The following is an 18,805-nucleotide window of genomic DNA, read 5'->3' as shown; positions in this document are numbered from 1 at the left end:
TTCAGTAGTTGAATTCACCAATCAATCCTTTGATTTATGTGATAGGTCTACATTTAAGATGAACATTTACCATATATTAAGGTATCTTATAGTATCAAACTTGTTATTATAAAACATGCTTTAGTTAAGCAGTTATTGATACTTCAAGTGCAAAATGATGATATAAAATCTTGATGAAAATGCACTTTTAAGTACTAATCAGTACACCAGTATATCATCAATGAATACTAACACAAACTTATCAAGTTATGGTTGGAAACCTGATTCATCAAGTCCATTAAGAAGGCCGGGGCATTCGTCAACCCGAATGGTAGCACCAAAAATTCATATTGTCCATAATGAGTTCTAAAAGCGGTGTTTGTTACATCCACTTTTTTAATCTTCATCTAATAGTACCCTGATCTCATATCTATCTTTGAAAATGCCCTCGCTCCCTTTAATTGATCAAACAAATCATCTATTTGAGGTAATAGAAACTTGTTTTTCAATATTATTTTGTTTAACTATCGATAGTCAATACAAAGTCTATGGGTTCCATCTCTTTTTCTTACAAATAGTATCGGTGCTCCATAAGGAGAATTACTGGGCTGTATAAACCCTTTATCTAACAATTCCTATAGTTGAGTCTTTAACTCGTTTAGTTCTGCCAGAGCCATCCGGTATGGTTGTTGAGCTATGGGTGAGACTATAGGAAAAGTGTTTATAGACACCTCTACCTCTTGCTCCGGGGGTAGTCCTGGTACTTCTTCGGGAAACATATTTGGGAATTCCTTCACCACAGGAATATCCTTCAGTCATAGACCTTCATCATCAGAGTTTAAGATGTATACGAGGTATCCCATGTATCCCTTTCTTTGAAGTTTTTGGGCTATTATAACGGATATTAAAGCGATGTTTGAGAATTCTCTCTCCTTCAAAAATCATCCTCTCGCCCTCAGGTGTTTGGAAAGTAATAGTTTTAGCATAACCTTGTATTTACTCAACCAATTCATGTCTGTGATTATGTCAAAATCATGTCGCTCTAAGGGAATCAATTCTACTTCTATTTCATACCTAGATAGACTAACCCCCACATCCACATACATAATATTTGTTTCAACCATGTTTCCCATTAGAGTTCCAATTACGAACCCCTTCTCTACTATTTCTACTCCATTGCTCAGTTTAATGACAATTCTCTTAGCAATGAATGAGTGGGTGGCAACCAGACCAAACAACACATGCACATTAAAATTATTCATTAGTAGTGTACCTGCCACCACATTCGATGCAACCCTGACCTCCTCCTGTGTCAAGTGAAAGACCCTCCTCGAGGTCCTATAATTTTATGCCCTCGGTTTCCCTCAATTGGAGTTTGCTCCTGATTGAGAAGATCTCACTAGCCTATTTATAGTGATTGACTATTAATGGCTCTCACTCGGCTACCTGTAGCTCTGTACCTGTCCAATGTTCATTTTGGGGCAGTCCCTCTTATAATGACCTCTTCCACCACAGTAATGACACCTTTGACCCAGATATTGGTAGTTACTCCACCTATGACCTTATCCTCTGCACACAAAGCATCGCCTGAGGGAAACTAAGCAGTCCCCAGGGTGTTTTTGTCCATATTTTACACAAAAAGGATAGTCAACACCCTTACGATCATCGATCCTAGTTGAAGAGTTTGCCTTTGAGTGTGACTGTCTAACCATCACTCTCCCACCTGACTGTTGGTGGGGCGGTAAGATCAAACTCCCCCTTTTCCTATACTACTCAAACACTCCACTTTTTCCTTTCTTCGGGAGTGGTGGTCCGCCACTGAAATAGTCCCCATCTCTCTTTTTGCCTATACCCTGATGTCCCTCTTAGTTTTCTCCAATACAAGCCTCCAGAGCTTATGCAACCTCAATCAACTCTCTTACAGATTTAAACCGCAAGGCAATCAATCCTTGTCTCAAATCCTGTCGCAAACCTTCTCTCAACTTCTTAATCATATGTTCCTCTATTGGCACATAGTGTGGGGCGAACAATGAGAGATCATGGAACCTCCTTTCGTACTCCAATACCGACATATCACCCTATCTTAATGCCAATAACTCTTTTTCTTTCACCTTGCGATGGTACCTGGAATAAAACTGATTCTCAAACTCTATATTGAAGTCACTTCAAGTTAGTGTCTCGGTTGCATGCCTCAGCTAAACTATTTCCCACCATGTCATGGCCCTATCGGACAATAACTGGGTTGCACAATTTACCCCCAAACCCTCAGGTATGCTTATTTGAATCATGGTCTTTTTTGCCTTCCTAATCCATCTCCTAGCAATCTCTGCATCTTGTTCCCCCATTTACGGTTCACAACCCATTTCCCTCATACTCTTGACTAGTTGCACCAATAGTACCACATTATTCATGGTTGTGCTAGTCATAGGGGTTGTTTGTGGAATCTGTGTGGCGAGAGTTATTTGTGTTGCCAAACCACCCATGCCCTCCATCACCGCTTTAATTATTTGTACAAGGAGTCTCGTGTCTACATATTATGAGGGCACACCAGTTGGAATAGTTGATGGTTATGCCTCTAATCTTTCTTGCTACTCTGTTGCAACTAAGGGTACTTCCTTTGTCTGGTTAGGCCTTCGACCTTCCCTCGCTACTATGGCTTCCCCTTGCAAGGTTTCGGGTGGTATTATTGGAGCATGAGATGCTGTATCATCCAAAGGATCTTCGTCTTGCCAACCTTGGGCATCTTGGTTCCCAGCCCTCCTTTCTAAGGAGGGCGGCTTAGTTCGTGTCCCTTGTCGGGTGTGTACCATCCTGAAATTCAACACAACAACATAATTATCAATGATCCTCAGGATCCAGATCAAGTGCTCTAATACCAATTGTAACAACACGGATTTTCAAGCCAAAACAACAGTAAATGTTTTTTTTTGTACTTGACACACATCATGTCGGTAATCAGTGAACCTTTTCCCTCACATCATCAAGATACAATCCATACATCAATAACAATCAACATTTCATTTAAAAGTGAATCTTACATAAAAACATAATATTATGTTTGCATGATTAGAAGTTCACATTAAAAATATACAAACATAGACATGAGTTTGCATTCCTATCCTACTAATAGTTGTCATGAATTTAAAGAAAAGGATCTAGTAATAGTTATACATTCAATACATTGATTCATACAAAATACATCGTGATTTAGAATGCAACTACATGATTCCTTGCAAAAGTAGGTTCTTGTGTATTGGGTTTCCTAGGCACCTCATTGGTGTGACATCCCTACTGCAGTACAAAACATTTAAGAGAATGCATTTACTTAATAATAATAATGATAATTAAATGGTGTGGCAGTTTAAGGAAGCATTAACATTATCCCATGATTGAAGTATGACATTTATAGTTTCTTCATGTACTTGGTATAAACAACTTGTAGTACATATAGATGCACCAATTCTTGCAATCAACCATAATCTTAAACTCGGCTATCCTCTTAACGCATCATTTGCTGAGGTTAACCGTTCACTCACCCTGGTCATCCACTTCGGATGCCATCAACCAATGTTAATCAACCATTGTCCCGATCAACCATTTGGATGTCATTAGCCGAAGCTAATCAATAATTTATCCCGGTCATCCATTCGAATGCCATTAGTCGAAGCTAATCAACCATTTGTCAACATTTAAGCATTTAGCAATATGATATATGACACGACCAAAAGATTGATGTGTCAAAGTAATAAATAACCCAGCAAGACTGGGGTCGAACCACAAGGAGGTTAACTATATAAATTATAAATAACAACAACACAACAACAACAACAACAACAACAACAACAGTAATAATAATAGTAGTAGTAGTAGTAGTAGTAGTAGTAGTAGTAGTAGTAATACTAGTAGTAGTGGTGGTGGTGGTGGTAGTAGTGGTTGTAGTAGTAGTAATAGTAGTAGTAATAGTAATAGTAGTAGTAATAGTAAAGAGGACTTTGAGATGTAAGATTAATGTGAGGATTAAACAATAATAACAACAAATGTCAAGGTTAGAGGATTCACTAATGGTACTTCAAACAAGTATAGTATATACTCTTATTACTCAACTGGAAACCACACACAAAGGAGGTTCCAATCGGATTATAAATTGTTAACATGATTATATTAATTATCTTATTCGAGTAATGCCAATACTTGTAAATATTATTAGGTATTCATGGTGATAACTTATGTTAACAAAAAATCAAGTTCCTTTCATAGCACGGGTGTCGGTTATACCATACAGTTAGGCTATGAAAGTGCCAAGTATTTTTTGTACCAAGGGTTGTTCAATACAAATCTAGATTAATCATTTAACAAGCAAGATATTAAGAGTGAGCAAGATAATAAATATAAAACATGTTAGTATCAAGCATTAAAGTCCATGTTGAGTTTATACTATACTTATTCTTACACCATTAGTGTAACCTTTTCACCTTGACACAATAAATTTAGCTAAACATAATGAAAGAAAGAAACATAAATAAACAAGATAAGAACATAATTATGGAAAGGAAATGAAAGACATAAACAAGAGATTAATATAACATAAAATAAAACTTGAACATTAAAAAAAATATAAAGAAAGAGAGTAAGAGCAAGAGCATGATCTTGATCTAAACACCAAGATGCCTAAATGTATGGAAAATGCCTCCTTTTACAGGCCAAAATTTAGAACTATTGATTTGATGAATAATTGTTGAATGGGTGGCCACATCTTGACTTGGTGACAATCCTTATCTTCTTGTCTGAACAAAACATCATTGTTAGCGTTAGAATTTGAACCAACTTTACCATGAAAGTTCTAGGAAATTGTCCCAGCTTTTCAGGAAAAAAAATTAAGGTCATTTGAACTTTTAAAACTCGAGATATGGGCTAAACACTGAATAGTGTCTGGGCTGCAGGACAAATTTGGACTTCTCCATTGTTGCTATAATTTGGACTTGAAAATGATGTTTTTAAATCTTAGACTCCACATGAAAGTTTTAGGCCTATGTCTTAGCTTTCCATCCATATAAATTAGACCTAAATCTGAGATCTATAGCTCCATATATGACCCAATTACCTAATAGTGTTCCAGTTTGGACTAAACGAACATCACTTTTCTAAGCTTCACCTTCTCTTTATCTTCACAATTTCAGTAGTTGAATTCATCAATCATTCTTTTTATTTATGTGATAGGCCTGCATTTAAGATGAACATTTACCATATATTAAGGTATCTTATAGTATTAGACTTGTTATTATAAAACATGCTTTAGTTAAGGAGTTATTGATACTTCAAGTGCAAAATGATGATATAAAACCTTGATAAAAATGCACTTTTAAGTACTAATCACCCCCCCAACCAGCTTATTATTAGTCCCTAGTAATCAAAGCGTTAAAATAGAAAAACAATTTACAAGTTCTACAAAGCAAGACATTCATTATTCAACTTCCATTAATCTATCCAGATAAACAAACTCTCATTAAATTTATATTTCTGCTTCATATTTATTAAACAAGATATTAACAAACCTTCTTTTTATGTGCTCATTGTATAAAAACATAGATAATGGGGCTTTTGTTGGAAGAAAACAATATTATGTTCTAATGTTTAAGGTTAACTTTCTTGGGTTGGGATTATTATTTTTTTTCTTTTATATATATATATATACATACACACACACACACACACACATACAACTTAAAACACAATGCATATTTAATCCATGTAACGAGCTTTAGGCTAATGACTCCCAGACCAATTGGTCTTAGGGCATTAGGTGTTGAGACACACCCCTATGAGTTTAGTAACTCGGGTTGTGAATATTGATACGTAGATAGTGAAATGTTTGATTCCCTTAAGCTTTTCTCCCTAACCCATGCAACAAGCTTTGGGCCAATAGCTCCCAAGTCAATTAACTTTAGGGTATTAGGTGTTAAAACACCCCTTCGGGCTTAATTGCTTAGGTTAAGGAGGTTACGAAACCAAAATGATCTATGTTTTTATTATCATCAATATTATCAAATTTTTTTTTTGCAATTATATACTATTCCTTTCCCTTAGTTGTTACCTTCAACAAAAGAACATAAATAATGTAATAATCCAATATGCAACCCACAATCATATGTTAAAGTGTGTGTGTGAAAATGAAGGTTTAAGAATACTTATTAAATGAGTATATGAGCAGAATCAAGTGATAACAATGCGAGAGTTTGTAAACCTGAATATTTCAAGAAGTATTCTGATAGACCTTGATAAGGATACTTACAAAGATATGTCTCAATAGTTAATAAAATTTCCTTCTTATGCTACCATCCTAATAAGAATACTTACTAAGATGCGTCTGAAGAGTTAATAAAATTTACTCCTTACTCTACCATCCTAATAAGAATTTTGTCAAATGGTTTTAATAATAGAAAAAACAGTTAGTAAGTTAGTTTTTTTTTTTTTTTTCACAACTACCTTTTTTTTATGTCTACTACTACCCTTTCCCCCCAACCAAAACGAGACATTGTCCTCAATGTCCTAAGAAACAAAGATAGAGTATAAAAGACATTACCTAAAACAACAAACAATGACAAACCTGAAACACACTTAAACAAATATAAAAAGTAACAAAACAAAATAATATGCTACTAATAAAACCAAATGATACAAGGTTTCACAAATGAAGGCTCAAATCTAATTTAAGCTTTTTACGGCTTTTCTTAGTTGACCAATTTAGGCAACTCATGCAGGGATCAATGAAAGGGATGAAAGATTGTAGTTGGTCAATCAATTGTTCAGTGGTAGTAGTAGAGATTATGATTTTTCGTGCTGAAGATAATAGAAATTCTTGTTCAATAGCTTGATCAAAGAAAGACAACAAATTATCATAAAAACTATTAACATTTAACAAACCTATAGGTTTATGGTGAATGTGTAGTTGGGCTTAAGAGGAAATATGAAAGATCTCTTCTAATGTGCCTTGACCACCTGGTAAGGCAATGAAGGCACCAACTTGGTTAAACATGGCATTCAGTCGATCAGACATTGTGGGGACCTGTAGTTCCTCTCCAATTATTTTTCCAATGATGTCCCCATTTGCTAAAGCTTTGGGGACAACCCCCAAAACTTAACTGCCTCCTAAAAATATAGCTATTGACACCCCCTTATTAACCCAAGGCTGCTTCCCCTATGCACTAAATTAATCTTTCGCTCAGCTAGTACCTGACCAAGATGATTTGCTGATTCTAAAAACTCCTTTTCTTTCCAAGGACTAGATCCACCAAAAACACAAACATTTCTTATGTGATGACTTGAGGAACTTGCCATTTCTACACACTTCTATATTTGATGAATGTATGGGTTGAGTAGAAATGAAGGGAAGGAAAATAAGAATTTATAGATGAGAAATTTTAAATGCAATCATACCACCTATATGTAGGCTAGTTGTAGTCTCTCTCTCTCTCTCTCTCTATTTATTTTGAAAAAAAAAACATGTGTATGTACAGGTAGTTGTGATGTGTCTCACATCTTCCCTTGGTTTTACGTCCAAGAACGCCTTAAACATCCTCTATGGGTCAGGGATAGGCTTCTCATCTAGTTTTCTTAAAAACTAGCAAGGATAGTCTTTTTTAGTCAGATTCCCAAGACTAAGTCGAGCATATTCTTTATGGAATTGTGGCCATAAATCATGAATTGCATGATGCACATCTCCACTAGGACGCGTCTCAAGCATCAACAGAAGATTATCTAAAAGACCTCTTACTTAGGCCATCCTTAATGAATTGTATTTTATCTTCATGGTTTATAGATATAATTTCTAAAGAATGACATGTTGCATTACAAGTCTATGTGACAGACTTTTAGTCGTTTTGCACGAAGTTTCTTTGTAAAAGTGCTTTTACCTGTTCCAGGCATCTGTGAAATGACATAATTGGAGGACTCACCTGATAATCAGACCTTTGCTTCAATTAACTAGTGAATATCTTTAGGAATTTCATGATTCATTAACAACCTCAATCTTGCACACCTAGCACGGTAAATTTTTGCAATCGCATTTGGAGGCAAAGCGGGAAAATACTTTTTTAATTTTTCAAGAGTGGTGTCCATTTTCAAATGAGAATTGGAGAAAAGATTCAAAGAAGGGAGAAAGAGCAAAGAATTGTAAAAATATATACAAATATCAGTTATTATGGGAAACTGAAAGAACCGACTTAAGTCACGGAGTACCGTTATCTGCCATTTGATTGGGGTGAGAGAGACTAGTAAAACAAAAGTTACACCAAAACAAAACACAAAACAATGTAAGAAAAAGAATTAATCTTTATATACAGGATCACTCAATTCAATAGAGTCATTTTCAACTGAAAAATTGTCAAAATAAATTTTCAAACCATGCCCATTTGCCTAGAAAACATTGCCATTCTTTGGATTCTCGACATAACAGGCCCCATATGAATACACATGTTTCCCAATAAAAGGACCGCTCCATCTTGATCTTAATTTTCCAGGAAATAAATGGAGTTGAGAATTATAAAGCAAGACTTTTTTACCAACATTTAATGTTTTTCTCACTATTTTCTTGTCATGAAACTCTTTGATTCTTACTTTATGAATTCTTGAATTTTCATATGCATCATTTCTTATTTCCTTAAGCTCATTTATTTACAATTTTCACAGCTGACTAGTATCATCAAGGTTTGAATTGAAAGCTTTAATTGCCCAATAAGCTTTATGTTCAAGTTCCATAAGCAAGTGACAAGGTTTTTCATACTCTAGTCTATAATGTGACATACCTAATGATGTTTTATAAGCAGTTCAATAAGCCCAAAGTGCATCATTAAGTCTTAAAGACCAGTCTTTTCTATTAGGGTTCACTGTTTTTTCCAAGATCTGTTTGATCTCCCTATTAGCAAGCTTTACTTGTCCACTTGTCTGAGGGTGATAGGGGGTGGCAACTTTGTGTGTGATTCCATATTTCTTCGTTAAACACTCAAATGGCTTGTGGTATAAATGTGTTCCACCATCACTTATCATGGCTCGAGAGATTCCAAATCGACTCAAAATATTTTCTTTCAAAAATTTTATCACTATTTTGTGATCATTGTTTCGACTTGGAATTGCCTTTATCTATTTTGAAACATAATCTACTATGACTAATATGTAAAAGAAACCAAATGATGGAAGAAATGGACCCATGAAATATATACCCCAACAGTCAAAGATCTCAATGACAACAATAGGATTTAAAGGCATCATGCAACGTTTTGAAATAAATCCCAACTTTTGACAATTTTCACAAGTCTTGCAGAATGCATGTGAGTCTTTGAACATTATGGGCTTGTAAAATCCACTTTGTAAGATTTTTGCAGTTGTCTTTCTTGATGAGAAATGACCCCCACTTGCCTTAGAGTGACAAAATTTAATGACACTACTTACCTCATTGTAAGTATGGATTTTCTAAATCTAAGCCATGAAAAGAAGGTAAAAGTTAAATAATGTCTGGCTTTAAAAATGAGATACATCAGGAGGAAAAACTATGCATGAGGGTGCACTTGTTCTTGTGGGATTCATGTGGTCTCTAAGTGTTCTAACACGGTTATTCTCATTATACTCATAATGAAGTGACTGGTTATCTTCTTCGGCCATATTTTCTGAAAATTATGAGGATACCCTAGAAAGGCTACCACTTAATATACACGACCAAACACTCATGCACGTGTAAAAAGAGAATAAAAGGAAGAAGAAAAGAAAACAAAAAGAAAAAAAAAAAGAAACAAAGTTAGATACAAGAAAAGTGAAAAGAGAAAATAAAATAAATACTATAATTCTCATAAACACTTCTCCCAAGTGCAGGAGTGTCGAAGTACTAAATAATCTGGCAAGACCAAGGTCGAACCACAGGGAGGTGAACTATACAAATTACAAATAATAATAATAATAATAATAATAATAAAATAAAGAGTTTATGAGAATTGTATGGGATATTCATGTAAGAATTAAACAATGATAAAACAATTGTCAAGGTTAGAGGATCCACTAATGACATTATAAATAAGTATAGTATAAACTCTTTTTATTAATCAACTGGCACATAAAGGAGGTTCCAATCGGATGATTTATCCTTAATAGTTCATTATAAATTCTTAACATGATCATATTAATTATCTTATTTAAGTAACACCAAACTTTTAAATATTGTCAGGAATTCATGATACTGACTTATGTTAACAACAAATCAAGTTCCTTTCATAGCACATGTGTAGGTTATACCATACGATTGGCTATGAAAGTGCCAAGCATTTGTTGTACCAAGTGTTATACAACAAAAATCTAGATTAACCATTTAACAAGTAAGGTATTAAGAATTAGTAAGATAAAAAGATAAGACATGTTAATAACAAACTTTCTTAGATATAAACATTGAAGTCCATGTTGAGTTTATATTATACTTATTCTAACACCATTAGTGAAACCTTTTAATCTTGACATAATAAACTTAGCTAAACATAATGGAGAAGAGAAACATAAATAAACAACATAAGAACATAAGTATAGTAAAGAAAATGAAAAGCATAAACAAGAGATTAAGGAAAATATAACATGAAATAAAACTTAAACATTACAAAAATATAAAGAAAAAAAAATAAAGAGCATGATCTTGATCTGAACAACCAAGATCCTAAATGTATGGCAAATGCCTCCTTTTATAGGCCAAAATTTGGAACTATTGATTTGATGACTAATTGTTGAGTGGGTGGCCAACTCCTAACTTGGTAAAAATCCTTATCTTCTTGTCTAAACAAAAAGTCATTCCTAGAATCAAAATTGGAACCACCTCTACTCATGAAAGTTATAGGAAATTGTCTTATCTTTCAAAGAAAAAAAATTGAGGTCATTTGGATTTCGAGATATGGGCTGAACACTGAATAGTGTCTGGGTTGTAGGACAGATTTAGACTTCTCTATTGTTGCTATAATTTGGACTTGAAAATGGCCTTTTTAAATCTTGGAATCCATATGAAAGTTGTAGCCCTATGTCTTACCTTTCCATTCATATAAAGCAGACCTAAATCCGAGATCTACAACTCCAGATATGACCCAATTATCCAATAGTGTTCCAGTTTGGACTACACCAACATCTCTTTTCTAAGTTTGGCCATCTCTTTGTCCTTTCAATTTCAATACTTAAAATCATCAATAATCCTTTCATTTATGTGATAGGCATGCATTTAAGATGAACATTTACCATAAATTAAAGGTATCTTATATTATTAGGTATGTTATTATAAAACAAGCTTTAGTTAATGAGTTATTGATACTTCAAGTGCAAAATGATGATATAAAACCTTGATAAAAATACACTTTTAAGTACTAATAAATCACCAAAAATAGAAAAATCATCCATAAAAATCTCAAGAAAACGTTCAACCATATCACTGAATATGCTAAGCATGCATCTTTGAAACGTGGCTGGTGCATTACATAATCCAAAAGGCATATTGTGAAACCCTAGAAAATTTATGATTTAAATATACGGATGTATAACCTGCCATGTAAATGTAAGACTGAAAGTGATATATAATGGAGGGGATGACCTCTATAAAATGAATTTTGTTTTAGAATTCATAAAGACAGAAAAACTGGTAACGTGTTTTGATGAATAAAATAATGAGAGAAATGAAAAAATGAATATATTTCAAAATAATAAAATGACCTTAAAGGTTTAGAAGGATAATTGATATTATTTTATGTGAAGATTGAACAAGAACATTTGGATAGTTGGCGAAAAGTCATAAACTGACAAATTTTACATTAGAAAGCAGAGCTCTCAACCCAATCGTCAGATTAGGATGAAATTTTGCATGAAGTCTATTAATATGTTTTCCTACATTGGTGAAAGATATCATCCCAATGGGAGTTTGGTAAAGACTAACGATTTAAGCATAAACAAACCGGATGATTTACATGAAAAAGAAAAAAATATATATATAAATACATAAATGAGGGACATAAATGTAATTAGAAAAAATGGTGCCTTTAAAAACAGCAAAAGGCCACCAGATTAAATAAAAAAAAAAACAAAAAGGGGTGAGAGACAATAGAGAATTCGGTTACATAGAGGTGCAGGATTTGGATGTACCAACAATGCTTTGGTGGCCATATCTCTGGAATACACCGTTGGATCATGTTGATTTTTGGATATGTTGTTCTTCTCACACTCCTCTATTAACTGACCGGAGGGATTTGAAGGAACATAATCCATTGAACAGAAATCATCATCGGAAGTGTCCTGGAAAACAAAAGGAAATATACCTGCAGGGCAGTTTTGGTCGTCGGCCGATTTCTCTCTCTTCCACCGTTGGATCGTGCCTATGTTTGGATATGTGGTGCGCCTAGATGTGGCCTTCATTCTGGACGGTGGAGATCGGAAACGCACTCTCCGGCAAGGTTTTGTTTATGTTGAACAGTAGCTCGTCCATTTTCAGGTTAGTTCTGTTTTATTCAGATCTATGGAGATCCAACCGTTGGATTATTCTTATTTTTAGATATATTGTACACAACACAATGATATGTATTCTGACCGTTGGGTTCAAGGAAATAAGCAAAGGTGGATGAGTTGTTGCTATTTGAATCTATTGCTAGTCTTAGTAAAACATTTAGGAAGCTTGATTTAATTACATGTTTTGATGAAATTAGAATTGTGTGGGTGTAGAGTTTATGTAAGATGTAATGGTAAAATGTGTTCTTGTTATTAGTGTTGTTATAGATTAATTGTGTTGTAAAATGTGTTAGGAAAGTTTTGAAATTTGGATGAAGGGACATTGAGTTTGTTGATTTAATGGATATATGTTTTTAGGCATTAAAAAGGATTGGGTCTAGTGGTAATTGAAAAAAAACTTGAAGAAAACTTTATCCTCTATTTAATGCAAAGATTCGGCCTACACATATAAATGAGAGGATGAGCTTAATTGTTTTAATTGCTATGGAATTTGAGTTGAATGAGGTTAGAATAGATATGAAATGAATTGGTAAACGTTTATCTGGAATAATTAAAAAGGGAATCATCCCTCATCATGAATAAAGGCATTCGGCCAAATGAAGAAGAAATAAGGAGATAAGACTTTGATTCATTTTCTATGAAAATTAGGTATGGATGCATATATTTGTATAAAGAAAATTAGGTAGAGTGTCAATTGGAAGAATTTTAAAAAGATACAAATTCTCATCATAATATGGAATCCAACCAAAAATGGAAATCTTGAACTTGAGTTTATTTGACCTAATGTTATGGGGATTTTTATGGGATTGTGGTTTGTTGAATGCCAAATGAATTGTGTTATGTTTGAAATAATAGATTAATGTGAGGAAAATTTCATTTTATGGAATTTTAACGTTGTCCAAATGGATAATAAAAGGGAAGGAAAAGGTTAAATTAAGGTGTACATGGAATTATGATGAAAATATATTGTTAAATTTACTTAAGATGAAGTAAAGTGGACTTATGAAAAAGAATTGAAAAACTCATCATGAAAATAAATAAATAAAAAATAAGGTCATTCGGCCAAGAGTTGGTTTGATAAGGAAAATGAATTAGTTTCAATGCTATGAATAAATGCAAGGGTGTGATGTTACTAAGTCTGTACATGATGGATTGAGTAGACAAAAATAAAATAAATTAAGATTGTTAGGTCATGTTTAAAGATATTCAGCCTGGAAAAACAAGTCATGAAAAGAAAGGAAATAAATAAATAAATATGCGAATGCATGTGTCATGCGATTCTAAATTTAAATGAATTTTAGAATGGAATTTTCAATTATGGTGGAGCCACATTTGATATGTATCTTTAATGATACAGGAGAGATTGCAGAATCTGTTCAGTAGCATGGGACTTTTGCACGAGTTAAAGCATGAGGTAGGTGTCTTACACCTCAAACTTTTGTTTTTACAATACTTGTTAGAGTTAAATAAATGGTATTGTCTATAAATGTACTTGTGCTTGTGTAATTGTGAATGTTTATGTCAAGGAAAATATAGTGGACTAGCTGGTTTGAATAGAGTTAGTGGCACTACTGTACTGACTGTCGAGTTAGATGTATAATAACAAAAATGAAGTGTACCGACTTTAGGGTGATAAATTAATGGTATATTATGATTAAATTATTGATGCTCGATTTATATATGTATACTGATGATGCGTTGTGTTTAAATAATTTATGTGAAGGAAGCACGTGTATCGCACCTTGTCTTTTTAAGTTGAGTAAACTTATTGGTAAATTTTAGAATTTATTGTTTTATTGCTTCGATGATATTCAAATGAGTAAGAGTACCTTATGTGCAACAATATACCTCTATTCGTTAGGATAATGTTTGAACGAATAGGAGTGACTTGCGTGTGTTGTTATGTATCGAATTAATTATGTCATTATGGTCGTAGTGTTGATAAGTAAGTTTATGTGGGAATGATGCTTAGCAACAGTTATTATAATGCATATGATGTTAAAAGAAAAAAAGAACAAAACAAAAAGAAGAAGAGGAAAAGAAAAAAAAAGGGGATTGATACGAATGGAAATTTCAAGTGACATTGATTAGCTATCCGGGTTTGGATAGCTAATGGTATCAATGATATTTCATTGGTACCGGCATTTAGGGTGACATTGATTAGCTATCCGGGTTTGGATAGCTAATGGTATCAATGAGGTTTCATTGGTATCGGCATTTCAGACAACATTGATTAGCAATTCGGGTTTGGATTGCTAATGGTATCAATGAGGTTTCATTGGTGCCGGCATTTCTTAAATTGATTAGTCGATCCCGAGCAATTGGGTGACTAATGATGTTAGTAAAGATTCACTAACATCGGCATGGTTACTCCTGGTTCAGTGAAAAAGATAGGTTTATTAACTATTCTGGGTCGAGAATAGTTAATGATATCAATGGGTTACATTGGTATCGGCAACCATTTCTGGTGTGATTATCTACTCCAGGTAAGGAGGCTGATAGTGTCAAGGGTTCTTGACATCGGCAACTTTGATGGTAAATCAGATATGAATAAGATTTGATACTCCAGAAAAGAATAGTTAATGATACTAATCGGTTGTGTTAATATCGGTACATGAATGTAAGTGATTAGTCTATTCCAATATTAAAAGACTAATGATACTAATGAGATTTATTAGTGTCGGCGATTACTTTCTAGAAAATAAAAGGGAAAATAGTAATTAGTTATTCCAAAGGAATGAGATAAGCTAATGATATCAAGAGAGAAATGTCTTGGTATAAAGAGAGGATTGATTTATAAGGAGATGGTGTTCGAAAATCATTAAGTTGTGTTGAGATTTCCAAGATGAAATTATTCTCAACAAATGGGAAAGGATATTAGATGGATATTGGTAATATATTGAAAATGCATGTTGTAAAAGAGGTTTATACCTAATTTTATGTCTCAAAAGTGAAGATTATTACCTATCATTGTTATTGTTTGTTACTACCTTTTTATATTTATGTGTACACGTTAATTTGTATTTTCAGGTCTATCAAGGTCGTGTCCGGAATGATATTGGTTTAGTTAGCTTTTGCTTTTGACCATGTAATTATTTGTAAATTAAGAGTCTTATATCCTAAAACTTGAAATGTAATATTAATTTGTAAATTTGAATGTATGACTTTAATTTAATGTTTGTAACTTTAAGTACCTATTTAACCATGCATGTTTAGAGTTGGAAATCAAATCTTTAACTTGAATTACATTATATGACGTTATTGAATAACATGTGTTGTGTTGATGATGTTGAGTTGGGTTGAGATCCAGGATGATTGGATCAGGATGTGAATTAAAATTGGAAGTGTAATATGGTTTTGTCGATAACTTGGGACCTCCTATTATAGAGGAGACTCTGCCGAAATTTTAGTAGAAATTTGGTGGAACCGGTATATATATATAAAAAAAAAAAAAAAAATTTACCTGAAAATTTCCAATGTATCGCGAAAAAGGATGTGGGAAATCGGGGTTGTTACACATATCCTTCAATATGCAAAAGTACCAAATGGACATGTGAAAGTAGTCTTCTCTTGATCTTCCAATGCAATTTCAATTTGATTTTAACCTGAATAGCCATCTAGGAAATAATAAATTCATGACCTGCAACTCTTTCTAGGATTTGATCCATGAAAGGTAAAGGAAAATGATCTTTTCTAGTCATTGAATTAAGTTTCCTATAGTCAATGCACATGCACCAACCAGTAGTAGTCCTAGGTGGAATTAACTCATTTTTCTCATTTGTTATCACAGTAACTCCAGACTTTTTGGATACAACTTGGGTAGGACCGATCCATTTGCTGTCAGAAATAGGATAAATGATTCAATTATCTAGAATCTTAATGACTTTATTTGTCACTACTTCTTTCATATTAGGATTAAACCTTCGTTGCATTTCTCTAGAGGGTTTGGCATTTTCCTCCAAATAAATCCTGTGTGTGCAAATCAAAGGGCTAATTCCTTTTATGTCAGCTATGGTCCATCCTAATGCATTTTTGTGCATTTTCAGAGTGTGTAATAACTTGATGTGCATTAAGTTTGGAAGAGATTATTATTGGAAATGTTTCATTTTCTCCCATAAATGAGTATTTGAGATTGAATGGTAACGACTTCAAATCAGGTTTTGGTGGTTGAACACTTGAAGGTATGGACTCAATTGATCGTGGTGTTAATTCTTTAGTTTGTGGTCTTCAATTCTTTGACTTTGATTCTTCCTGAAAATAGACCATTTGCAAATCATCAAGTTCATTAATCTCAGTTTCACTTGAAGTGGTTTGAAATTGATCATAAACTAATTTTTCAATAAAGTCCACTTCCTGTAAATCATTATCATCTCCAGGTTGCTTGTAAATGTTGAAAATATTCATCTTTAATGTCATGTTTCTAAATGATAGCTTCATAAGTCCATCCCTACAATTAACAATGCATTAGAAGTGGTAAGAAATGAATTGTATTGCCCCTTGGGATTTTGTGGTTAAGATGGAAACTTACCTTTCTCTTGAAAACTTAGAGCAGATGTGAATTTTACAAGAGTATCTTTAAAATTTGTCATGCTTTAAGCGAGTTGAGTGTTGATTGTCCCCTGCTTTTCAATGAATGCATGCAATGTTTCCTTAAGATTTCTTCTAGGAGGGGGAGTATAAGGAGGTGCATATCCATGAGAATTTTGGAAATTATGATGTGTTTGAAATGATGGTTGTGAAGTTTGTGCATTGTTGTTATCACTCTTTCAATTAAAATTTGGGTGATTTCTCCAACCAAGGTTATATGTTTGCAAGTATGGGTTATGATTGGGTCTTTGAAAATTGTTTAAAGCATGGGCTTGTTCATGGAGGCATTTCCTAAAAGAAGGCAAAGTTAGACAATCATTTGTTGAGTGTTCATTGGTTTCACAGATTTGACACATATGTCTTGAATAGATTTTAATTGACCAATCTTTTTCAATTCAAGTGCTTCGACTTTTCTAGCTAAAGATGCAAAATTGGCTTGAAGGTCATGATCTTCCCTAAGGTTGTGTATACCTCCATTAGATGTATGAGGTTGAGTTTTACTTGACGCCTCATAAGTGCCCGTGGTGTCCCAATTTTAAGCATTTTCAGCTAGCAAGTCTAGGTACTCCATTGCTTCATTAGGGTCTTTATCTTTAAAAATTCTATTGCACATGAATTCAACCATTTGCATATCTCTAGGTGTTAACCCTTCATAAAAATGTGAAACTAATCTCCATGTTTCAAAACCATGATGAGGGCAAGTATTAAGCAAGTCTCGATACCTATCCCAACATTGGTAAAATGTTTCTCTTGGCTTTTAAGTGAAAGTGATGATTTGTCTTTTGAAAGAGTTTGTTCTCTGAGACGGAAAAAAACTTCTTTAAAAATTGTTTTTGCATTTCATCCTAAGCACAAATAGATCCTGGTCTCAAATTTTGTAGCCATGTTTTAGCTTTATCTTTTAATGATAAAGGAAAAACCTTTAATCTAATGGTTTTCATGTTACAATTTGAGTCATTATAGGTGTTATAGACCTCCTCAAATTCTCTTAAATGCAAGTATGGATTTTCTAAATCTAAGCCATGAAAAGAAGATAAAAGTTGAATAATGTTTGGCTTAAAATTAAAATGAGATGCATCAGGGGGGAAACTATGCATAAGGGTGCACTTGTTCTTGTGGGATTCATGTGGTCTCTAAATGTTCTCACACGGTTATTCTCATTATAAAGCAATTTGTTATCTTTTTCGGCCATATTTTTTTACAATGATGAGGATACCCTACAAAGTCTACCACTTAATGTACATGACCAAACTCTCATGCATGTGTAGGAAGAGAAGAAAAGGAAAGAAAAGAAAAGAAACAAAGGTTAGATAAAATGAAAAGTGAAAAGAGAAAATAAAATAAATATTATAATTTATACAAGAATTTACCTCCCTGGCAACGGCAAAAACTTGACACGACCAAAAGATTTATGTCTTCTCCTACGTGCAGGAGTGTCGAAGTAATAAATAACCCGACAAGACTGGGGTCGAATCATAAGGAGATTAACTATATAAAGTATAAACAACAACAACGACAACAACAACAACAACAATAATAATAGTAATAGTAATACTAGTAGTAGTAGTAGTAGTAGTAATAATACTAATCCTAATACTAGTAGTAGTAGTAGTAGTAGTAGTAGTAGTAGTAGTAGTAATAAAGAGGACTTTGAGATGTAAGATTAATGTGAGGATTAAACAATGATAAAAACAAATGTCAAGGTTAGAGGATCCACTAATGGTACTTCAAA

The sequence above is a fragment of the Populus alba genome, chromosome 4 (assembly GCF_005239225.2).
Source record: "Populus alba chromosome 4, ASM523922v2, whole genome shotgun sequence".
Lineage (NCBI taxonomy): Eukaryota > Viridiplantae > Streptophyta > Magnoliopsida > Malpighiales > Salicaceae > Populus > Populus alba.
The sequence above is the reverse complement of the archived record's forward strand: the minus strand, read 5'-3'. Positions refer to the sequence as shown.